This window comes from Cherax quadricarinatus, chromosome 24 (genome assembly GCF_038502225.1).
Source record: "Cherax quadricarinatus isolate ZL_2023a chromosome 24, ASM3850222v1, whole genome shotgun sequence".
Classification (NCBI taxonomy): Eukaryota; Metazoa; Arthropoda; class Malacostraca; order Decapoda; family Parastacidae; genus Cherax; species Cherax quadricarinatus.
In genome coordinates, this window is record NC_091315.1 from 32255414 (window position 1) to 32271475 (window position 16062).

Below are 16062 nucleotides of genomic sequence, written 5' to 3' on the forward strand. Positions count from 1 at the left end.
TTCAATAACTCTAATACAGGTCAGAAAGATCGCATGTGATAGGCCTTTCTATGTATTCCAGCGCACATATAAATCCATTCTGTAACGGGAAGACGAGAAGTGTGCCATGTAATACTCATAAACCTTACCAATGGTTCAATGTAACATTGTAAATTCTTTTATTTATACATCATGACACAGAAGGCAGGTAACTTATGACCTTCATTAAGATAACTTAAATATGGTTGTCTTGGTTTCTTATTTCCGGCATTAACTTTTAAGTGATTTCTATATATTTTATTTTTTTGAGGTTGTATATGTGTGTGGTAGGATATTTTTACACAGGATTAACAGCTAATATTTTCTCTAAGCTTTATAACACCTCTAACTTCTTCGTACCTCAACATTAACCTGTGTAAACCTTCCGGAAGCTTCCTGGTATCTTATTCAGAACGCATTTGTGTTGCCAGCCGTTGGTTTAGGAGGTGAGGATTGCGTAATCTGTCGAATACGCAATCGTCACCAGTGCTGCACGTCGCCAGTGCTGCACGTCAACAGTGCTGCACGTCACCAGTGCTGCACGTCACCAGTGCTGCACGTCACCAGTGCTGCACGTCACCAGTGATGCACGTCACCAGTGATGCACGTCAACAGTGATGCACGTCAACAGTGATGCACGTCACCAGTGATGCACGTCACCAGTGATGCACGTCACCAGTGCTGCACGTCACCAGTGATGCACGTCACCAGTGCTGCACGTCACCAGTGATACACGTCACCAGTGATGCGCGTCACCAGTGCTGCACGTCACCTGGCCAACAGCAGCAAGAATGCATTAATTCTCTGGATGGTTTAAAATAAGCTCACAGTTATGTACAGTTTTAGATGTATTATATACGTCGATTTTATTCCTCAACAAAGGTTCCAGTACTGTACTTGGGTCAAGGAGCAAACTGACCCAATATTTGGGTCAAAGAGTAAACTACCAAAATATTTAGGTTAAGGAGTAAATTAGCCCAATATCTGCGTCGAGGAGAAACTATTTCAGTTGTTAGGGCTAAAGGTAAGTTATAATTGGTATTATGTTAATATTATTATCAAGTATATCTCTTATTTTAATAAAAGAAACTGATATGGGGATATAAAAAATAAAGTGATCCTGATAACTTATCGGCTCAAGTTAAAAAAGTGTGCGGGGCCCAAGACTGTTCAACAGCCTCCCATCATACTTTAATCAGGTGACTTACCAACAGACCCCTGGTTGTCATAAAGAGGGAGCTCGACAGATACCTAAAGTCAATGCTCGATCAGCCGGGCTGTGGTTCGTTCGTTGGATTGCGTGCAGCCAGGAGAAACAGCCTGACTGATCAGGCCCTGATGCACAGGGAGGCCTGGTTGAGGACCGGGCCGCGGGGCGCTGACCCCAGGACCAATGTTCAGGTAGACTCCACGTAGATAAGTAGAATGTCTCTTCTAACTGGCTACTACACAGTGTTTATGCTTTACACTCACTTGAATAAGCTCATTCTCAATGTTCTTCATTCATCTCGCTTAGTTTTGATTGTAATAATAATAATAATCTTCATTTATTTCTGTGGCATCGAAGAGTATATTACAATTTATTCGACGTAAGACACACGTCCACGTAGGCTGCTCTCCCGACCAGCGCAGCGGCGATGAAGAGTGCAGTAGTCGGGGACCCACTGCTACCCTAGTTGCTAGTTTATCAGCGAAATACGAGTCTCTCAATTCCATTAAGCGATGCTTTCGTTTCGTGGAACAGAATAGGTAGTCTTCCGTTACCTCTGGTCGAAGATTGTTCTTACAGCGTCTCTTGCTTGCAAATACAATCTTATAAACATTCGATGTAATGTAATTATGTGTATATTATTTAAGCGAAGGAATACACGGATTAAGAATTTATCTCTGCCGTCTTTTACTTTGTTCCAGCACTGCCTAGTGAAACAGGTCTTCCAGGAATCAGCCGTGTTCGTAATACTCTCTTGTGACAATCATTACCTTCTTAACACAGAACTTTTTTGCATCTTGAAACGCGAGAACTTTGTGCCTCCAAGTTGACTAGAAATAAAAATGACAGTAAAATATTGTGGAGAAATCTTCCAAGCGGAGCGCGATTAATTTTTCTCAAGCTTAGAGTTATTTATGCTAGCTCCCTGCGTTCCACCAGGCAGCACTGTGACAAGCTTGTTCCACCAGGCAGCACTGTGACAACCTGTTGCACCAGGCAGCACTGTGACAAGCTTGTTCCACCAGGCAGCACTGTGACAAGCTTGTTCCACCAGGCAGCACTGTGACAAGCTTGTTCCACCAGGCAGCACTGTGACAAGCTTGTTGCACCAGGCAACACTGTTATAACCATGTTGCACCAGGCAACACTGTTATAACCATGTTGCAACAGGCGACACTGTCATAATCATGTTACACCAGGCAGCACTGTTATAACCATGTTGTACCAGTCACTGGGCCAGCTGGGGCTAGAGCGTCGGTCTGGAGTTTTATGACTGTCGCAGGTTCTATCCCCGCCCGTGGTATGGTTTGATTGGTCAAGGTGCTGAGTTACGTTTTACAACGTTACATCTCTTTTAGCTAGGCTCTTTACGGCATCGTGGATATTTAGATCATATGTACTCATAAAAATGGATATAATATGTATCATGGAAAATAACCACAGTTAAAAATTGTGACATTCCAAGCGCTTTCGTGAATTTGTACATCGTTCTCCGAAAATTCACCTAAACACTTGGAATTTCACTATTTTTCACTATAGTTTACATATTAATATATTACTTGTTCCTTGTTATTTTATTATACAATGTGTCATGTCTGTAGCCATAAAATTTGCTAAGTTAAAAACAGTCATTAACTTGTAAACAAACTTGTAATTAACTTTAACTTAACTTATTAACTGATTATGTAGAGTACAATGTTTGATAGTCTCAGAAGCAGAGTGATCGATGTCGAAAGTCAAGTGTTGGCAATCATTACGACCTGTATATAGGTCTCTCACTGTGACCCGGACAGTTGTAGCCCTTGTAATGGAACAGGTAAAAATACGTAACAAAGGGTAATGTGAAGGAGAGTGGAGAATAGTATAGGTGAGAGTAGAGGATGGTGTAGGTGAGGGAGAATGTGGGGTAGTGTAGGTGAGAGTAGAGGATGGTGTAGGTGAGGGAGAATGTGGGGTAGTGTAGGTGAGAGTAGAGGATGGTGTAGGTGAGGGAGAATGTGGGGTAGTGTAGGTGAGAGTAGAGGATGGTGTAGGTGACGGAGAATGTGGGGTAGTGTAGGTGAGAGGAGGATAGTGAAGGTGAGGTAAAGAGAGGGGAATATACAAAGTATATTTTTTTTAAGGTGAAAGGTAGTTTTGAGTGCATTTGGAACAAGTATCGAACGAGACACCAACATCACATAAACACAAATCTGAAGCGGCAAGGACAAGGTCAGTGGTATCTACACCTGAGACACAGCGTGACCTCATGCAAGGACAAGGTCAGTGGTATCTACACCTGAGATACATCGTGACCTCATGCAAGGACAAGGTCAGTGGTATCTACACCTGAGACACAGCGTGACCTCATGCAAGGACAAGGTCAGTGGTATCTACACCTGAGACACAGCGTGACCTCATGTAAGGACAAGGTCAGTGGTATCTACACCTGAGACACAGCGTGACCTCATGCAAGGACAAGGTCAGTGGTATCTACACCTGAGACACAGCGTGACCTCATGTAAGGACAAGGTCAGTGGTATCTACACCTGAGACACAGCGTGACCTCATGCAAGGACAAGGTCAGTGGTATCTACACCTGAGATACATCGTGACCTCATGCAAGGACAAGGTCAGTGGTATCTACACCTGAGACACAGCGTGACCTCATGCAAGGACAAGGTCAGTGGTATCTACACCTGAGACACAGCGTGACCTCATGTAAGGACAAGGTCAGTGGTATCTACACCTGAGACACAGCGTGACCTCATGCAACACGCTCGGCTATTAAAATTTCCACCGCTCGCTGGGGTCGATCTTAATGGAGACCCTCGGACACCTGCCTCCCCCCCCTCCCCCCCACACACATCTGTGAATCACTAACGAGAATACTCTTATATGAATTTTAACTCGCTAAAATCTTACCTTCGTCCGGTTTCACTGCTGGATTAATATCATGCACATATTTGTCTCCTCCCTGGAATAACCATTTTCTTTCTTCTCTTCCTTATTGATATGAAGCTTTGTCTCCCTCACTGAATATTCCAGTTCCAGCTTCGCGTGTTGGCAGTGTTTCCAGACTGAGACAATGCATCATTTTCTCATCATTCACACTATGGGTTAACACTTCTCTAATAATAACAATCTTTATTTCTACCAGTACAGACCATAGCTGATATCAATGACATACTACTATACAGAAAGCCCCTTGTTATGCACAGCATTTCAGGCAAATTAGGTCAATTTTGTCTCCAGAATGCGACACAGTCGGCTAACAGGTGAACAGGGCCAGCAGGTGTCTTAACGAAACACGTCCTAACGATTCCACCCGTACCGGGGACCGAACGACAGACCTCAGTGTGTGAGCTGAGTGCACCAGCAATCGAGATACGGTACTGGTAAAACCAAGTCATTACCCATGACCGAGCTTGAATAATCCATCTTTCCCTCAACAATTTCAAATTTAATTTAATTATGATCATGTACGGTGTTATTCGCAGTGAGAGAATTAAATCCTGTTTGCTATTTTCCCTGTTTGATCGTCAACTGTGGAAGTGTCGATTGTCTTTTGTTATCCGGGGGACTTAAGATGCGTACATTGTTATTGTTTCCTTGTCATTACCTTCTACAACCACGGCAGATCACTTAACTAATTCACTACCTATCTCAGGAAGGTCTAATATATTTTCTCTTACAGTCAAGTTCTCGCGGAGGCTTACTGATATGTTTTAGGATACACTTCAGGATTAATATTATCAAGTTCTGCTTCAAAATATCCTGATTGGTTTATATACATTACCAAAATATACATCTTGTAAAATGACATTACAATATCATTAAATATTTTTTATCTCTTCCTAAACACACTATTTCAATTATTGCTCTATAATTTGGGATGTCGACAAGCAACTCCTAATAAGTTTTCTGTCACAATATTTTCAATTATGTCCCTCGACTGTTATTATATATAATATAATATATATATATATATATATATATATATATATATATATATATATATATATATATATATATATATATATATATATATATATATATATATATATATATATATATATAAGTTAAAAATAAAGAAACTGTAAAGCAACGGGCATAAACACTCAACACATTAAATTATTAATGTCCAAAGATTCCCCCCAAAAAAGTTCCCCGGGGTCCTTACAGGCGCCTCAGTAATTATGAAAACCATGACTAAGGCGGAAAGACTTGAGCCGAGGGCAGTGTTGGGCAAGTGATGTGATCACTAGTCACTCTATACATCACCTCAGACAAAGTTTATTTAGACGTCTATGTCTTCAGTTGTATATCAGAGTAATAATCTTAATATTATTGTTATTTGTGCTTACAAAGTATTTGTGTAAAAAAAACATTTGCTTTATATTTTTAAAAATACAATGAAGTGTTAGAGTATTAGGTACAAGAACACAAGTGAAACACCAACACACAAGTGAACACCGTCAGAAGCAACCAGTTCACAAGTCACTGGTGTCTACAACTGACACACGGACTGACCTCACGATGCAGGCTTAGTCATAAAAATTTCTGTCGCCCGCTGTGGTCGATCTTCCTGGAAAGTCAAGTGACCTATGGATAGCTGCTGACCCCACACACGACCAGTAGCAGAGTTATATCATGCAGTGTAAGCAAACGTGCACAGAGTATACACACCTCAGCACCTGCAAGCACGATCCATCACGTGCCAAGACTTTACTATATTACCCCCGGCAAGACGTCAAGGCTCTTCGTGACGCCACAAGATATGTGGCTGAGCACAGCTATGTACTCCAGCTATCAAACTGTGTGTTAAGCCTCGGACACACCCGCAACTCCTACTGACATGCACAACCTGTGTGTCAAGACTCGGACACACCCGCTACTCTTTCTAACATGCACAACCTGTGTGTCAAACATCTGACACACATCTGCTGACATCCCCGCACTACGACACCATCCACATCCACGTGTAAATACTTTGAACAGTTTTCGATCAAAAATATAATACGTCCCTAACTAATTGTGTCACAGCAATCACCAGACGTACCAATTAAATAATGTAAGTTAGAACAAACTAAAGTTAAAAAAGACAGCTTATAATTTTGGAAAAAGAGTTCGTTCATTTGCTCCCTCCCTCCCTTCTTCTCTTCCTTCCTCCCTTCCTTCCTTCCTTCCTCCCTTCCTTCCTTCCTCCCTCCCCCCCTTCTTCCCTCCCGCCCCTCTTTCCCTACCGTCCCTACATAATTTCCTCCTAGCGAAGAATCTGCATAATTTCTATTAGTACGTATTATTTGATAAAAAAATAGGAGCGCTATTCCCCCCCCCCCCTCTTCTTTTCTCTCCTATATAAAATTTTTGCTGCCTTATTCTGTGATGATGAAGAAATGTTCAGAAAAGTTCCATTTCTCTTGTCGTCTCTGAGAAACGACAGTTTCCAAGTAACTGTAACGAAAGTTCTACTGAAGTTCCCTTAGCTACTGAATCTTTACTGAAATACATGAGGGTATTCTCATTAACCCTACTGAAGTCTGCCAGCTCAGGCTGACAGAGTTCAGCACAAGACTGAAAGCCATTGCATGTGAGAGATAAAGACAGAGAAGAGTAGGATGTAATTATCATACAGGGAAGAATAACAGCACATTGTTGACGTATCGAATTTTGCTGTAAAGAATTTTCGATTCGATTATTCCCTCTCTTTTCATCTTCCCCTCCCCTCATCTCTATCACTATTTAGAGGGACGGTGCCTTGATGATGAAGGGCTCTTGATCCAGAGACATAGAGCTACCCTCCACCTGGACTAAACCTGATGACCGTCCATCTCCAAGCACTGCTTAGTGCTTCACCATGGAAAACAATAGTAATTCTCTCTCTCTCTCTCTCTCTCTCTCTCTCTCTCTCTATCTATCTATCTATCTATCTATCTATCTTTCTAGCTATCTAGATATTTTTCTATCTATCTAGCTAGCCAGCTATCTAGCTGGCTATCTATCTAGCTATCTAGCTATCTAATTATGTATCTAGCTAGCTATCTAGCTATCTATCTTTCTATCTATTTATCTATTTATTTATCTATCTCCTCGTATTTGCTTGCTAAAAGCTTCAGGCAAATTCCTGTAAAATGTTCTCAAACAACTGGCAGAGAAAAAAGACATATATAAATACTTAAGAAGTTCGTAAAATGTGTATCGGCTCCAAAACATTGAAACTTGCTGAGAGTTTAATGTACTTAAAGAGAAATACAGACCCAGCAGAGCAAATATATACAGACTTAACCACAAGTATCATTTAAGATGGTATAAAATACGGTCGAGTTGATGCTTAAGACACATGTGCAACAGTTAGGTGTTTTTATTGATGAAACGTTTCGCCTACACAGTAGGCTTCTTCAGTCAAATGCAACTGAACAGTTGTAATGAAATAAAGATGATGTAATCAGTCCATCAGCCTTGGAGAAAAAGTATTTGAGGTGGTCAGTCCGTCAGCCTGGAGAAGAGTTCAGTTCCATGGTATGGAACGAGATGGTCAGTCCCTCAGCCTGGAGAAGAGTTCAGTTCCATGGTCTGGAACGAGGTGGTCAGTCCCTCAGCTTGGAGAATAGTTCAGTTCCATGGTCTGGAACGAGGTGGTCAGTCCCTCAGCCTGGAGAAGAGTTCAGTTCCATGGTCTGGAACGAGATGGTCAGTCCCTCAGCCTGGAGAAGAGTTCAGTTCCATGGTCTGGAACGAGATGGTCAGTCCCTCAGCCTGTTGAAGAGTTCAGTTCCATGGTCTGGAACGAGATGGTCAGTCCCTCAGCCTGGAGAAGAGTTCAGTTCCATGGTCTGGAACGAGATGGCCAGTCCCTCAGCCTGGAGAAGAGTTCAGTTCCATGGTCTGGAACGAGATGGCCAGTCCCTCAGCCAGGAGAAGAGTTCAGTTCCATGGTCTGGAACGAGATGGTCAGTCCGTCAGCCTGGAGAAGAGTTCAGTTCCATGGTCTGGAACGAGATAGTCAGTCCCTCAGCCTGGAGAAGAGTTCAGCTCCATGAGGCTGAACTCTTCTCCAGGCTGAACCCTGAAGCCGAACAGAAAGCGCTTTCTCAAGTTACCACACGCATACCAAAATCAAGAATGGTCCAAATAAAACTGACAGAAGTACACCTACGCATGCCAATACCTCCATGATTTTTTCCAGAGTTAACCTGTCTTGTAAACCATAAAACCTGTTGGATGACGCATGTTCAAATTACTAAATTAAAACCTTAAAGGGCAAACAGGACACTGTACGTAATGTACGTGGCAGCTCTGGAATAAATCCCTACAAATATATCATAATTAGAAGATCACTAATCTCGTGAAATTTTATAACTCAGTGAAAATGAGAGTTTTAAATAATTTTATTTAAAATTTATTCAATCCTTAATGGATTTTTTTTTTCAAGAAATTGGAATTTGGCCACTTCCTGTGAACTTATAGACGAAATAACTGAAGAACTTAAGTAAAACTTAGCAAATTTTCACCTAAACAGTCGTTTAAAAATCAAAAGCTTCCTCTAAACAAAATATAACAGTTATTATTATTATTATTATTATTAAAGATTAGCCGGTATTCTCCCGGCCCGGGCCTTGTCCAAGTGGTGGCCCGGCCTTGACTCCCTCTTTAGGGAGTGTCTGAGACCTAAGTCTCCCATGGGAGGAGGCACAAGTACCTCCTCATCTTTGGGACCAACTGTCCCCAGGCCTAGCCACAAGCTAGGCCTCTCTGGTCTGCCATCCCCGCCCCAAGGAAGCTAATGGGAATGACAGTCTTGTGAGCTAAAGGCTCGGACTCAGGCACCTACCCTACCCTAGAAGGGTTAGGCATGGTGTCGATCCATATATCAGTACTGGAGGTTTGAAGCCGATTGGATGAGGTATTCGCAAATTATCACCTCAAAATCAATATACTAATTTTCGAAATTTCTTCAGTGGACTGCACACAGCTCCAGACCAATCCAAAAATTTATGTTTTTGAGACATACCAACATCTGGGGTTTCAATACAAACGAAAGACGCGTTCTCTTGTTATTGCATAGAAGTTTAGTGAATAAAATTAGCATATTAAAGCTTACATAGACCAAGATTAATATAAGTCTGTTCTCTGAACAAGGTTCACCATTGCTGAAAGTTTAAAGCCAATCAAACTAGGCATTCTTTAGTCATTGCTCGGAATCCAAAATTTGCTATATAAACAAGCTACCAAGATCAATTTTACAAAGCCATAATTTATTGGGTTATATTTTAATCATGAGCCGCAGCAGCCTTTAAAATATGAAGCCTTTAAGTAGAGGCCTACTAAAGTTTCATTTTTTTTTCAACGCACAGGCCGTATCCCACCGAGGCGGGGAGGCCTAGAAGGAAAAAAAAAGTTTCTCCTTTTACATTTAATAATATATACAGGAGAAGGGTTACTATCCCTTTACTCCTGGTTAAAGTTATACTACGATAACTATTACACCTAAAAGAAAAAAATGAGAAATTGGCAACTTCACACTTCAATAACAATCGATAGTTGTTCTTACGTAAGATGTACAAATGCTGAAAGTTCATTGTAGCCTGGGTAGCCTGGGTAGCCTGGGTAGCCTGGGTAGCCTGGGTAGCCTGGGTATCCTGGGTAGCCTGGGTAGCCTGGGTTGTGTAGTCAGTGACTTTCCATAAAACTCTTAATTTACATTTTTAGCACCCTCTCGAAGACTTTTATGATGTGTGATGCTCGTGTAACTGACCTGTGCTGTTATGGCTCCGCTGCCTCCTTTGTGGTGCGTTTGAAGCTGATCTGAAGTGGCATTCATTTGTCACACGCAAACTGAATCCAGAAATGGCTAATACTATTACATTTCCCAGAGGTCATCTGCACACAGCAATAGTCGTGTGATTTGCTCCCCAGACGCGTTGGTTTAGCGCTCCCCCATGATTATATATACTCCCCAGGCGCGGTGCACCAGCGCTGAAGCGGATGAAGTGAATGAATCCCTGCGGGAAACCTTGGAATATAGAGGAAAAACTCAAACCTCTACCGTAAGATACCCTTTTGGGGATACCTGATAATAGTTTTTACCTGGCGGTCATGTTTAGTGGCTGTAATTGTAGGTGCATAAGACTGGCGCTACTACAGTTGGTATGAAATATGTAATATAATCTGTATGTTTGTTCTCCTTGTGTTTATTGTGAGAAAATAGAGAACGAACTTATTTAATATTATATCTGAAGGGTCAATAGGGTATCCAGAATTATATATAACCCCCTGCTTGCCTATGTAATTTAGCCTGCTGGTGTGGGCTGCGTCTGATGCACACATCACGACTCGGAGGATTTTACCTTGAATAACCCTAAAATTCATTCTTACTCTTCCGTAGTGACCTTGATGGTTTATCTTTTTCTATCCACCCTTACCATGGCGATTCTATTTTGTTCTGTTTTCCTCTTTCAGCTACGGACCCTCTTTTAGTACTGTGCTAAAACTGAATCTACTACTTTGCGCTTACATACGGGTTAGTTAGGGAACATGTAACTTAGTCAAAATTAGTTAAAACTAAGTGTATTTCGGTCGGTACGCGATCCTAGAAAGGTATCCCCGTATTGCATAATCCCAGTTTCCTGTACCTCAATGGGCTTGGAATAACACAGACTGCTATCCTAAAGTGAACCAGAAGACCCGTTCACAAGCCGTATAGAAAGAAATATAACAATTTCTCCAATGAAAATGGTAAATTAGGAGATATATGGCTAAAGTCATATTCAAGACTCCGCTGCGAAACACCAACTTTGAAACTAATCTGAAGATATATTGCTGGAGTTGTATGGCAAAGTAACAGAAGTGAGAAAGGAGAGGGAGAGTGGGATGGGTGGAAGGCATATTCCTGGACTGCATGAAGGAATGTAGCACTAGACCCTCTCTGGTGGCACTATACCCTCTCTGGTGGCACTATACCCTCTCTGGTGGCACTATACCCTCTCTGGTGGCCCTACACCCTTCCTGGTGGCACTATACTCTCCCTGGTGGGAACTATGAGTCAAGGACAACGCGGGACGTCAATTAACTCGTCACTTCTCTACGCTGGTGTTACTACCGGAAGTAATTTGACATCAGAGCCGGAAACAGCCAGCAATCCAGAGAGTTTTTCTTATTGCTCTTAAATGATCCATGAGTCGAAGTGAGCCATCAGGTGTGGTATGCGTTCTTATCAGGTGTGGTATGCGTTCTTATCAGGTGTGGTATGCGTTCTTACCTGATGTGGTATGCGTTTTTACCAGGTGTGGTATGCGTTCTTACCAGGTGTGGTATGCGTTCTTACCTGGTGTGGTATGCGTTCTTACCTGTCGTTGTATAAGCAGTATATTGCCTTGAGATGCCTAATGCCTAGAGTTTACCTGGCCTCTTGGTTGCTGGCCTGATGAATCAACCTATTAGAGCCTTCCACCCACATCCCAACGTATGCACCATAACTCGGCAGATCAGGTACTGTTTTGAGGAATCTGTCAAATCCCCTCTTGAAGACATCTAGGGATTCCTTAGTAATCCCTCTTATTCATGAAAGGAGGGTGTTGAGGAGTCATGGTCCCTAGACACTTACTGAGTTCCCAGTGTACTCATCGTCTCATTTTTTTTTCTCTGGTGGTATCCAGCACCGTCTGTTTAACTCTTGTTTCATAAGTAGAAGTTTCGGTGTGCAGGTTCGGGACCAATCCCTCTGGCATCTTTCAGGTGTAGAGTATGATGTATCTTTCTCGCCTACGTTATAAGGAATACAGTTTTAGGAACTTCAAGCGCTCCCAGATGCTTGAGTTTATACGAACTTCTACAGCTGTTCCGTGTGTAATTAGCAGCCTTGGTACACATATTTCAGATGTGTTTTGCATAATATACAGTAATGGCATTCACACGCATAATAACTATCAACGATTTGTCTAATTACTCGCGAAAAGTTACATACGTTCCAACCACAGAAATCTGTAGTTGCAGACACGCTATGTAGTTGTTAGTCCTGGTGCGTAGTTGTCAGCCATGGCATGAGTTAGCGAAAATGTAGTCCGTAGTTACTGCACAGAGAGGGTGCTTGGATGATTACGATATTTTGGGATAATGCATGGGGAGTGGTGAGGGATGAGAGGGGGTGGGGGTTCGAGACAGATAGCTGGAGGAGAGGAGGAAGGATAACGCTGGTGAGAGAGATAGGTGAGAGTAACATGACGGTTGGAGAATGTACCATTGAGCTCATTTCAACCACGGTGGTGGGAGGGGGAAAAAAAGTTAGCGTTTAGTGATTGTAGAGGGGGCGTGACGCCCCAACCACCGTGACTTCTCCGCTATCGTGACGCTCCCACAACCATGACGCCTCCACCGCCGTGACGCCCGTCGCTCGTCTTATTAACCTTGAGGGATGCTGGAGGAGAAATTGCTCACTGCTGATGCTTCTCTTCTCCTGTAGAACTTCTCGTTTTAAAATATAAAATATAATGGGAGATGATCTAGCCGTAGTGCCGCAAACAGAGATTTCTCTGCACTATCTGCCTTCTCTTCTGTACGGTGCACTGTCTGCCTTCTCTCCTGTACGGTGCACTGTCTGCCTTCTCTTCTGTACGTTGCACTGTCTGCCTTCTCTCCCGTACAGCAAAATACGGAATTTTTTGCCAGCATTTTCGAATATCCTTTCTTACACACTCTAGCCTCTTCCTGTCTGCTGCCATGCTTAATATAAGGGTCTCTTACTGTGGATCGTGAGGCGTGTTCACCTTCAGGTTTTGCTACCTTTTTTTAATTTTCTTCAGGCACGCGTAAGCAATTACTGGGGTAAACAAGACTGGGTTAATATAAGTGTTTCATTGTGGACGGTCTCTCTCCCTCTCTCTCTCTCTCTCTCTCTCTCTCTCTCTCTCTCTCTCTCTCCCTCTCTCTCTCTCTCTCTCTCTCTCTCTCTCTCTCTCTCTCTCTCTCTCTCTCTCTCTCTCTCTCTCTCTCTTACGATGCTATATTCCAGTACTCACATGGACAGAGAAACAGGAGTGATAGATTGTCTGCCACTGCAGATAATATAGACAGACTGTCTGCCACTGCAACAGACGTTGAAGAGGATCTCAGATAGAGGTCGACAAATGCAAATATTCTATCACACCTGTTTTTCTCTCTATGTGGGAATTTATCATTAACTTTCATTTGTAAAATTTTCCTGACACAAGATAAATGACCATCAATTTACAGATTTACAAAGTTACATGTTTAACAGAACGAAACTATAGTATCACCAACAAAACAATGCACTAACGTCAAATAAAAAAAAAATTATTTCACAAATATTGTATATAAGCATATTATGAATATTTATTTCAGGTGTAAATTACTGGAAAAGAATTTTAGAGATAAAAATTTTTTGATATGGAGAGGAAAAAGCGTGGGCGAAGGCACACTCCAGAAAGAACTGGACGAGCTGAAAACTTGGTCCAGCACGAGGCTGCCGGAGGAGAGGGAACACTGGAGCCAGTACAGCTTAACATGTAAGAAGTTACAAATATCAGCGAAAGAATTGAATCAAGGGATTAACTTCGCATCAGATATATCAGCCGAGGTAAACATCAAATGTATCAGTGTAGTGGTATATGCAAGACTATCAAACTACCGAACGGTAGGTATTCAGGGATGTGATATAAATGGTTTAATAAACCGATAAGCTGAAGAATGAGGCACTTATGCAATATTTGGGACTCTTCATTGTGGAAACGTTTCACCATTCAGTGGCTTCTTCAGTCCATGCAGAGAGAACGGTGGAAGATGAGGAGGAGTTCGAGGTAATCAGTCCCTCAGCCAAGAGTCTATGTGTTCAGTCCATCAGTCTTGGGGAGAATGTGGTTGTAATGTGGAGCCTCACCTGATCAAGCACTTAGCCAACAATAAATTGATCCAATTGCTTGCAGACACAACAGGAGGAATGAAATATAATGATGAGGAATGACTTCGTTGGAGAGGACTAGGGGACATAATTAAGACACACGGAATGTTAACAGGAATTAACAAGCCAGATGAATGACAGATATCAGATAGCAGATATTAGATATTAGATAGCCACAGTGTGTACATGATCCTGAACCTATCGTCTGCGGGGCCATAAGCAGGACAATTTCATGACCTTACGCAGAATCCATGGGGATTTTTTTTACACTGCATTTGTAAACAAATCATGATCTACTGAAGTAGAAATTTAGCAGAGAATTACACCCAGACTGATTCCATGAAATAAACAGATTAAGAAAACTCACATTGACAGCATAAAGGTGCTGGAGGAGCACCTAGCAGGTGGACACAATCAAAGTGTTCTCAAGTGAGCGCCGGAAGCAAAGTAAATACAGGAGGAAATTTGTGAGATATAACTCATCCCATGAAGTTTATTATAGGTATGTACAACAGGTTACATACACAGCTGAAATGTTTTTGTAAAAAACTTTGGGGTCGAGTCCCTGGACCCATAATGAGCTTGTGTAATCTTTTGACTACCGTCCACAGGATGGGTATGGGGTGCAGAATGAAGATATTAAACTCGAGCTGCCGTTCTTGGGATGAGTAGTATATATAAAGCAACAGTAATGAACTCTGAATGCAATGAACTCAGGTAACAGAAGAATTAAAGAATGAGTGATAACAATGGAGGGAAGCGTGAATGAATGAATATAGGGAGGGAGGGAGTGATTCAAAAAGAGCTTTACCGGATATATGGAACACCGACTGTTGTGTCCTGTATAACAAAACTTCCAGACCATCGCCCTTCCGCTTGTGGTCTTGTTGAAGCTCGCCCTTGCTGCTCCGTTCCATTGTGATCCTGTCATAGAAGTTCACTTGGTGTCTCTCTTATTTTATTAAGTAACCAATGATGTGTATGGGTGAAGCCGAGTTTATTGTCACGACTGTCATGTTCAGCTGACATCCAGAGTGAAGAGGGACGTAGAGGTCTTCACTGATGTCAGCGCCTCAAGTTCCGCCCATGCCTGGTGGCTCACCACCCATCACTTATTGCGCCTACTTTTTATTGCTTACTTTTTTTAATATAAGTTATGTATAGTTTTCAGTTACAGTAAACTCTACCTGAACAGGTAGAGTTTACAGTAACTCATGACCTTAAGCTCATGAGCATAAGCTGGACTCAACCATAACAATCAAACCGCGTTCAGAAGTTTGGTGCTTCTTCTAAACAGTGACTGGGACGCAGTCAACGATCATTTTTCTGTTCGACACACAAGAGTATCTAACGCTTGATCGGAGAACCACGTCAGTGTACTAGATAAACAATAAGCTTGACTAGCGGGATAAACATGCTTCAAGCTGGTTCTTGTATTCAGCTTTCTTTTAACAATATAGTCACAGTAAGATTGGTGAAATCTGTTGTAGTCTTTAACTGGCATGTGACTGGGTCATTATGTTGTCGTGTTGGTCCCCAGGGTCATCATACTTGTGTTGGTCCCCAAGTGGTTCCTAGGGTCATCATACTGGTGAGTTGGTCCCCTGAGTCATCGTACTGGTGTTGGTCCCCTGGCGGTGAAGCCTCGGCTTCAGTAACCTGACATGTGAAAAAATTTAGCTTTGATGCAGATACAATCACTCAGACTATCATTACAGTGACACGAAAGTTCTGTTACAGATAGAGTGCACAGAGTAAAATTACATAGGCAAGGAATTTGACATGAGACAGTACAGACACAGTCACAAGACAACAATAGACGACAGACGTTACAAAGGAAGGCTCGCAAAATTGGCTTTATTTCCTAGAACCGTCGAGGAGGTTCTCTCAAGTGAGTTGGCCCACGATCTTTATCTCTTCTTATATTTCCTGTCTTAAT

General features: G+C 42.2%; 1 protein-coding gene across 1 annotated transcript in view; it reads right to left on the minus strand.

Moving 5' to 3' along the window:
• Positions 1-16062, minus strand: part of LOC128690895 (CD109 antigen) — a 326701-nt gene that overhangs the window by 74556 nt on the left and 236083 nt on the right. The gene's annotated exons all lie outside the window — the stretch shown is intronic.